General features: G+C 39.9%; 1 protein-coding gene across 1 annotated transcript in view; it reads right to left on the minus strand.

Annotated features, from left to right (window-relative positions):
- hykk.2 (hydroxylysine kinase, tandem duplicate 2) overlaps positions 1 to 8,641 on the minus strand; it is a 42,303-nt gene extending 33,662 nt beyond the window's left edge. Inside the window, exons 1-2 of the mRNA XM_085372611.1 lie at positions 8,364 to 8,641; positions 8,062 to 8,262 (exon numbers count right to left, since the gene is read on the minus strand). The gene's annotated coding sequence lies outside the window, so the exon portion shown is untranslated. The remainder of the gene's footprint in view (positions 1 to 8,061; positions 8,263 to 8,363) is intronic.
- Between the last annotated feature and the right edge of the window lie 582 nt (positions 8,642 to 9,223).

Raw genomic sequence — 9,223 nt, forward strand, 5'->3', positions numbered from 1 at the left:
TGTAATTAATTAATTATTGACACATTTAATTAATTATTTATGTATTTCACATTTTAATTAATTATTGACACATTTCATTAATTATTGACACATTTAATTAATTATTTAATGATATATTTATTTATTTCATTTTGGCAGTCCTGACGCCTGGCTCTCGTCATGAAATAATTTTATCTGTCAGCCTCACCCATCAAACTCAGGGGGCGGGGTTAACGCTGCCCATGCAGCTTCTCTAACATTTGATTGGTTGCCGTGCAAAGTAAGTCAAAACAGGTCGATCCTAGAAAATCGATTGCTTGTGTAGACTTGGGGCAGCCAGTTATCCCAGAATGCAGATCAAATCACAAGCAGCAATGGTGGTGGTGTAGTTTTAAAATACCCCGTTTTTCTGTCACCAGCTACACTTTTAACAGTGTTTTAGCCGCGAATGTCGCGCCGTATGTCTGGTCAGGTTGTCAACATAGAACATGTTTGCAAAAGTGCTCAGATGTTTTCAGAGATTTCACTAGCTCTGCTAACAGTTAGCATGCAGAGTGCACCGAGGGGGTTACGTTAACCGGTTTGTTTACATATTCCACTCTCCGTGTTCCACATGTTGCATTCGCAGATTCTCATTTTCACCGAACGATCGTCTCTTTCCGCCTGGTCTTGTGTCTCTGTGCTTCTGTAACATAAAGAACGAGCTGACATTTTTCTCACGAAACCAGCGATCAGCTCAACAGACCCTCAGTTTACCTGCATGCATCCTCCTCCTCATCTGTCAGCTGTTTAACACCTGCTGCTAATTCAAGAAACACGCCTAGTTACCTGGTGATAGTCACAGTTTAACTGGGCAGCCGGTGCTCGATATAACGCAATGTCAGCGCATTTTTCTGCACAAGATAAGTAAATATAGTGTTTTCCCCGAGCGCAGAGCTGCTGGAGCTTGTTTCCTTACAGAGCACTTTATAGGCGAGCCAGCTTCATCAGCGGCTGATGTCCAATCACCGGCACACAGCTTTGAAACCTCAGCTGAGTTTTAGCTCTCAGTGGTTAAACGCTGGACTTCATTCACTCAGGTTCTGTCTGTCGGGTCACGTTTACTTCGCTGTTTTATTTACAACTGAGCAAATCGGTTTGGCTGAGGTTAAAGTTACGTTTCATAACTGCATAGTTTCACAGACGTTTAATGGTTCACTGGCACATGTGTTAGACTGAACTATCATCTAAATATCATCTGTTTTTTAATAGTTATTCAACTGTATTCTAAGCACCAGCTGTCTGTTAGAATGTGATTTTTTCTCTCTCTCTGTTGGCAGAGGTATAAAAATGCGCAGGAAAATCTGACATGCATGGCGAACTTCACCGACGATATTTAGGGAGGAATAAACACACATCAAACATAAATGAACCATTTGTCTGTCTCCATAATTGAGAGAATTTTCTCTTCTTATGTCAACACTCTCTCTCTTTTTTTTTCTTTTTTTTTTGCTTTTTCGGTCATGTTATGTTTACCTGTCAAAGGCTTGTTACAAACTATGAAACACATTGTGCAGACTTCTGGATGTTAGAAGAAAACTAATACTGCTCATGAATGAGACTAAAGGCAGGAAGGTGTCCTTTAAAACTAAACATGTTAATAGGACCTCCCTGTTTATATCATAGTTTATGATATAGCACGTGTATTTCAGTAATAGCCTGCTGAGGCCACTATACGTGCTGGCCTCATATCAAATGTGAAGGCAGACTGAGTCTATGTTTGACGTTTTTTATATCTAATCTTCCTTTTCAAACATTTAAACAGCAGCGAGTCTGCAGCTGAGGGAATACAAATTCAAATTGTCGGAACAGGTTTGCTCGTTTCTTGGATTCATTTGGTGATTTATTAAATGTATAACTGTTATTCTAATCTGCTGCTGAGTCTCTTACACTTTTCTTTATGCTGTATATTTTCACGTCTCTGGAATAGTTGGCAGTTAGATAGTCAGCTGGGAAACTTTGTGTTAACTCATGGAGCTGAGGATATCGTGGATATGCTGACCTCGCTGCGTGGTGTACAGAGCGAGGTCAGCATGATTAATATTCACAATAAAAATATTAGCCGAACATCATGAAGTCTGTATGTGTTTCATAGTGTCGAACAACCTTTGTACAGTTAAAGCCAGCAGTTACTACATGACGGAAACACCAACGTTATCTCTTTTATGTGTTTATACACAGGTCACGCTGATTACTGAACAAAAACCCAAAGATCAGATGTTAAACAGATTTATTTGCTCTCTCTCCTCCTTAAACATGTTTTTAATGTTAGTTATAATTCAGAATTGGCGACTGAAACACGTAGGACACATAAGAACATCAGGAAATAAAACATCGATAAATATAACCTCAGTAAAAGAAGTCAGCGGGGGTTACTACAGCTGTGTACCGGGGCCTGCGCTTTGTCGGTGGGATTGCTTGCGAGGCGAGCGGGTCTATCCCACGCTTTGCCGTGAGACTGGGCAGACATCTCCGAAATCATCGAAACACTTTTGCAAAGAGGCTGTATCTTGACAAACCGACCAGACACATGAAGATTAAACCACTACATTCTCGGCTAAAAAAAATATTAAAACGGTATTTGGTAACACACAAACAGGGTTTTTCAAAGCTCAGTTCTGTTAGCTTCCACATGCCGGTTGTTGTGTGCTAGAAACAATGGCCACCAGGCCAAAGCAATGGTTTTGACTCGATCAGCGTTAACCCCGCCCCCTGAGTTTGATGGGTGAGGCTGACAGATAAAATTATTTCATGACGAGAGCCAGGCGTCAGGACTGCCAAAATTAAATAAATAAATATATCATTAAATAATTAATTAAATGTTTCAATAATTAATGAAATGTGTCAATAATTAATTAAAATGTGAAATACATAAATAATTAATTAAATGTGTCAATAATTAATTAATTAAATGTGTCAATAATTAATTAAAATGTGAAATACATAAATAATTAATTAAATGTGTCAATAATTAATTAATTACATGTGTCATAACTATTTATTTAATTAATTAATTCCAATTTTAATTAATTATTGACACATTTAATTAATTATTTAATGGTGTATTTAATTAATTCATTATGGCAGTCCTGGCGTTCCATAGATAGCATGGCTGTGGTGTCCTATCAATGTATGCGCTCGGTGTTTGCTGATATCAAACTGTAGCATTAGGACCACTGAGTTAACCTTTGTAGTGATACTCACTCCTTTTTATTTAGACCTGGTTTAATTCTGGGATAGTTGAATATTTGTATATAATCCCTGCAGCTGTCAGACTCTATAGCAGGGGTCACAGCCTTTATTAAAACAGAGTTAGATAAAACTGTGAACAGTTTGGTTCATCTCTAGTTACATGGTTCTATCTTGATAAGCTGTCTTATCACAGATTAATTTTTCAAAAATATTAATGATTTAAGCAAGGAAAGGGCTACATGTCAACATACAACTCTTTATTTCTATTAATGTCTTACTTCATTCCTACCTGATTGACATGTTTAGGAATTGTGAGTGATTGGCTCACTGTAGTGGCAAAAGTTGCTACCAATCAAATTATGATATGTTAAAGTTAAAACAAAACACAACTGTTTTAGATATGATCTAATATAGATTTTGTAATTATCCTTATAATTACAAAATGTTTTATGTAAGATTTAAGTTTTGTGATTTATATCTGACATCACAAAAGTATTTTGGAATTTGAATAATGTATTTTGTAACTGCAGTACACATAATACTGATTTTGAACAATTTTGTCCAGGTTCCTTGTCACCGGGGACTCCTTCAGGACCATCGCGTTCAGTTTCAGAGTCGGTGTGTCCACGGTGAGCCAGATCACCCCCCAGGCAGCGACGTCCATCTGGGACTGTCTAGTGGACGACTTCATGGCTGTGCCTTCACCTGGAGACTGGCGCTCCATCACAGAGGGATTCCAGGAGCGCTGGAACTTTCCTCTGTGCTGTGCAGCTCTGGATGGGAAGCACATCCAGACAAAGGCACCCCATATATCATATAGGAGACACACACATTGATATACACTAAATATTCATTTCATTTCTTTTTTGTGGTGCCCAAATTGATGCACCTGCTTGATTTTGTTTAAACAATTATTGCACACTTTCTGTAAATCCAGTGAACTTCTTTTCACTTCTCAAATATCACTGTGTGTGTCTCCTGTATGATATTTAACTGACATTTTTTATTGTAACAACCAACGATTTATACAGGAAAATAATGTCTATTAACAAGGTTGCCCAAACTTCTGCATCCCACTGTATCAGTATATTTTGTCATTAGTATAATATGAAATAAATTCTACATGTGTCAAGTTGTGTGCCAACATTTGCTGTGTAGTAGAACTGAGACATTAGTCATTATAAACATTTATTTGAAATAATATTAAAAGTCTCAAACAGAAAAACATTAAACATAAATATATAAAATATAAGAATTTACAGAGAGACAGGAATAAAAAGGACCAGCTGCTCTCCAGAGCAGGAACAAGGCTGAGGAGGAAATGCTCCATTGGAGACTGGTGTGGCCTCTTCAGGGACTCCAGGATGGCCAGCTCCACCGCCGATGGACCGTCCTGGGACCCGTCCCTCATCTGCCTCGGAGCCGTCCTCCTCTGTGGGCCTGTAAAACAGCACAAAACACAAAGAAATGAGAAGGCTGCTACTAGATTTTAATTTCAACATTGAAAAAAAACAAAAAAAACAATAACAGGATATAATCAGATTGGTTGTAGATATTTAGTAAAGGTGATCACAAGGGAATCCCACCGACTAAAAAGGTATCAGTGCTTGCTGTACATATCTGTGGGTGCAGCAGCAGGAGCTCAGGGACTGGGGATGCTCTGCTGCAGAATCAGTTCGTTCTATCAATACAGTATTAAATGTTAACAGGTTGAATATAATAATCATAGAGTAGACAGTGGTCCCTCATTTATTGCAGGGGTTCTCAGAATAACTAGCCCCTGGTCACAGTTCTCACAATTGATTCTCAAAGTGCAAACCTTTGTAGATTGCAAAACGTAAAAGTATTATTATGCCGCGGTTTGTCTTCATCTGCCCGCCACTTTCGTGCGCCTTTTTCCCTCACGGGGCAGGTGTCTATTTCCGAATGAGGCTCATAGTTATGGGTGTTTTTGTGCTGTTTTTTCTATTGGACGCGATGGTTATCAAAACCAAACGTGATAAATTTGGCAAGCGCAGGAGATTTGTCAATCAGGCTGCAGAATGCAATGCTGTACTGTGCAATAAAAAAATCAGCGAAAAAGCAAAGCAGTGACGGATGAACAGCGGGACCACTGTGTGCTGTTTATTAATAAACAATAAAATATATTCCTAAATGACAACATGCATAAAAGCAGAACGGTATTTGTACGTCAGTGGGAAAATAGCGGTGGCTTGCTAGCTTTTGTGCGGCTTCCCCGGGTCAGTGAAAACTTTCAAAAGAGAAATGAATGAACTTACCAGGTTGCCCGATCTCTTCACATATCTTCCTCCAAGCTCGGTCCTTTTTATTCCTATCTCGGTACTGAAAGCAGCTGGTGTTGTACAGCTCCGAGTTGTTTGCTACCGCATTGATTAGCCTTCCCCTCCATTGAAGTATGAAAGGCTTTGGCTGGATCTGCCCCTTTGACCTAGGTAACAGCCACGTCACCAGGCTCCTGATTGGTTGTCGCGGCGCGATTTGACGCTGGAGTTCAGATTTTTCCAACTCGAGCGGTAGACGCGAAACGCGCGTATGCACAAAATGCAACACAAAAACTCACGCGCGTGGTTTTATTCGCGAGTCAAACGCGCCAGACGCGCTACACTGACGCGCGTTTCACGCGTTTTGGCGTTTTCGCGACGCAAATCTGCTTCCGAATTTTCGCGGGACCCGCAATCGCGCGTCATCGCGCCTTTCCATTGACTTTACATGTAAACCTGACGCTCTATTCGCGTCCATCGCGTTCGGTGTGAACACACCGTTACAAGCAATACTAGCCTCCAAAGTCAGGAAAGTTACGAAATACTTGAAATCTGGGAACCTTCCATGCTCCAGCTGATACTGTGTGGCTTTTCGGTTCCATCTGCTGCTTAACCAATCAGGCAACTTGGCTGTCAGTTTTTGGTTTTCAATGCCATCATCAAGAATACGCAGACTCTCATTGTGAGCCATGGCACATTCACAACTGCGTAAAAAGTCCACAAATTTCCTTAAGTCAGCGCTCTCTCTTGATGCTATCTTTGGCCAGGCATGTAATTTGTCTCGGCAGGCTTTGGCAATCATAAAAGGCTGGCCGTATCGCTCATTGAGGAGTTCCCATGCAGCAACATATGCAGTATCTGAACCAATCAGAAAATAACCTTCTAATGCCTCTCTAGCTGCTCCTCCAACATATTTCTGGAGGAAGAATATTTTCTCCGAGCTTGGAATGTTTTTCTTTTCAATAAGAGTTTGGAAGGATGACTTCCAATGATTAAACTTGAGTGGATCACCACTAAAAACTGTGGGCTCTGGAATGGGTAGCCTATTTGCTGATATAGCCTCAGCTAAGACCTTCACGAGCTCTCCTGTGCTATCGTGGAGCACATGTGTTAGCACTGCATCCTTTGGTGGTTGTGAGTGCTGGTCCTCAGTCTTCACCTGATTGAGTGGCTGCATAACCTTATGTAGATCCAGGCTCTGTGCAGCATTCCCTTGGGCTGGACTGAGCTCACTCTCATCATATACTTGAAGCCTTGCTTTGGCTGCATTCAGCCTTTTCAAATTTTCCAAACGCTCAAGTTCTCTCTTTAGGTTTTCTACAGACCTTCTTCTTGCAGCATTCTCTTCTTGCTGTTTCTTTAAGAGAGCAGCCTCTTGTTTCTCTCTTTCTAGCCTACGTTCAGTTTCTTCCCTTTCTCCTTCAAGACGACGAGCTAATGCTGCTGCTTCTTGGTCTGCAATGATCAACCTCTCTTCAGCTTCAAGGTTTTGCAGTTTCTCTTCGTGGCCCTCTTGTTCAGCCATAATCTGCAGTACAGCCTGTGTAGCTGCATACTCGGCAGCAGCTTCTTGTCTTCTAAGTGAAGATACGTTTGAGTGAATAGAAGAAGCTTTAGAACCATTAGAGGCAGGAAGTGAAACACTGGAGGCTGACGATGAGAATACAGAACTATTATCTGGCCAAATCAACTCCTCCGCTGTTCCCTGCATTTCAGATTGAGCATTTTGTACTACAGTCTTTGTGATCGAGATGCAGTTATCCATCTTGCGACGCATGTCATGGGCTGGTTGATCAATTCTTCTGTAATCATCATAAGCAATGTTCAACTCAGATAATTCCCTTTGAATACTGGTGATGTGTTCTTGTAGGATGTCACTAGGATCCTGTTTTAATACAGATCTTTTAGCTACCTTAATCAGAGCTTTCCATCGTTCATATTTGCTGTCAAAGCGAAGCAATAGCCCTTTGATTTGCTCTTTCTGAAACTCTTTTCCTTTTTCTGTTAATGTTCGGGCTCTTTCACTTCTACGAGGCTCTTCAGGTGGTGCTATATTTTGCCCGATATTTGATTCACCTGTCTGTTCTAACTCAGTCTCTTCTTCCGGAGCAGCTACTGCACCCTGAGCTTCTTTACTTGTATGTGACATTTTGATTATTTAGACACAGATATACACAGGCAGCATAGAAGAGCAAGCTGCAACAACATTTGTGAATACTGAAAGAATGAGCTTAACTAAATGAAGTCACTCTCATTCAAATTAGCCCATACATGTAGAATATTACAGAGTAAGTACACTTAACAGAGTTCTTAAAAGACACTGAACCATAAATACAAACTGAATTTCTGTCAAAATGTACAAAGTTTACTTCTGCCCTTTCAGAGCCAACTATAATTATTCAGCTGAACATGAATTTACATCTCTTACGTAAATGCACATTCATATACGTGAAACAGCGTGGCTGCCAGGCTATACACAGTTCCTTTTAGTTTCCAACTCTTGTGTTACTTTTCAGACCAAAAACTTTAGAGTCTGGCTTATAGACTTCTTCATGAAAACCTTATGAACCTGTGTGTCCTAAACAGTGGCTTATCTGTGTTCCCGTCTTGATGAGCTGTCGAATTTGCGCTGATAGGGCGAGTCTGGGCAGGTCCGAGTTTGACTATCACTCCCTCCAGTTAATACACGACACCACGGTTCTTCATTCACAGATGGATTTATTCTTCTGTCACACTTCTCCTCAGAAACACCATAAAATCCACCATCAAACTGTTATTACATAAAAGTACAGACTGACCAACATAAATATTACAAATAAACATTTAAACCCAAGTTAACAAATACGCGATAAACAAACACAGTTAACGTACCTCGCTGGCTGCACGTAACCGTGAGGGAATGAGTCCGCTTCAGGAACAAAACTTAACAAAAATAATTCCCAATTTCTTCTTCTTTGCAGCTTTCTTTTACTTTAAACTGCTTATTTATTCCTTCTTCTGCCTTAGTTAACTTATTAACTTAGCTTCTTGCACATGCTTTTTACTTCCCTTTACGTCACTTAAAAAGGCCTGTGTGCAACACAGAATGAACCTTAGTTCCTACCCCAAAAGGAACAATAAATAAAGAAAATAAATAACATAAATGAACACAATAAATTAAACAAACTGCCATAATTTACATTTATGGCAGTTAAAATTTCATTAACACCAACCTGCTGAAACTGATTAACAACCCCCTCGGCTACTTAACTGACCAGATGAATATCCCAGAAGTTAAAATGGTTTGATGCTTTACTCTTATAAAAAAGTGTCCTTTTGATTTTTTTGAGCCGTGCATAACAAAGCAGCTGTCTGTTCTCACATAAACTGCTTCATATTCTCTCTGTCTTTCTCACTAACAGTGAAAAAAGAAAGAAGTACAAATTAAAATACATCATGACTCCGGCTGTCATTCTGTGTATATTCATGATTTGGCCTTTGGCTTGTCCTGAATAACACATGAAATTGGCACCTTTGATACACAGCAGTGGTTACCTGCATATGAATTTAGGTTCAATTTAGTATATAGAAGGGTCACTGAATACAGAGGGAAAAACACCTAAATGAACCCATTTGACTTTGTATTTAAGCAGAAAAAAAGGGAAGGAAATGTGCAAGTAAAAAAGTCCCGCTTAGATCTGCTAAATCTGTGGATGTGCATGTGCACATGATGCCTTTCTGGCTTATTTAGT

Source organism: Diplotaxodon limnothrissa, linkage group LG15, assembly GCF_057381915.1.
Source record: "Diplotaxodon limnothrissa isolate DT_005_m linkage group LG15, D_limnothrissa_male_GT1.1, whole genome shotgun sequence".
NCBI lineage: Eukaryota > Metazoa > Chordata > Actinopteri > Cichliformes > Cichlidae > Diplotaxodon > Diplotaxodon limnothrissa.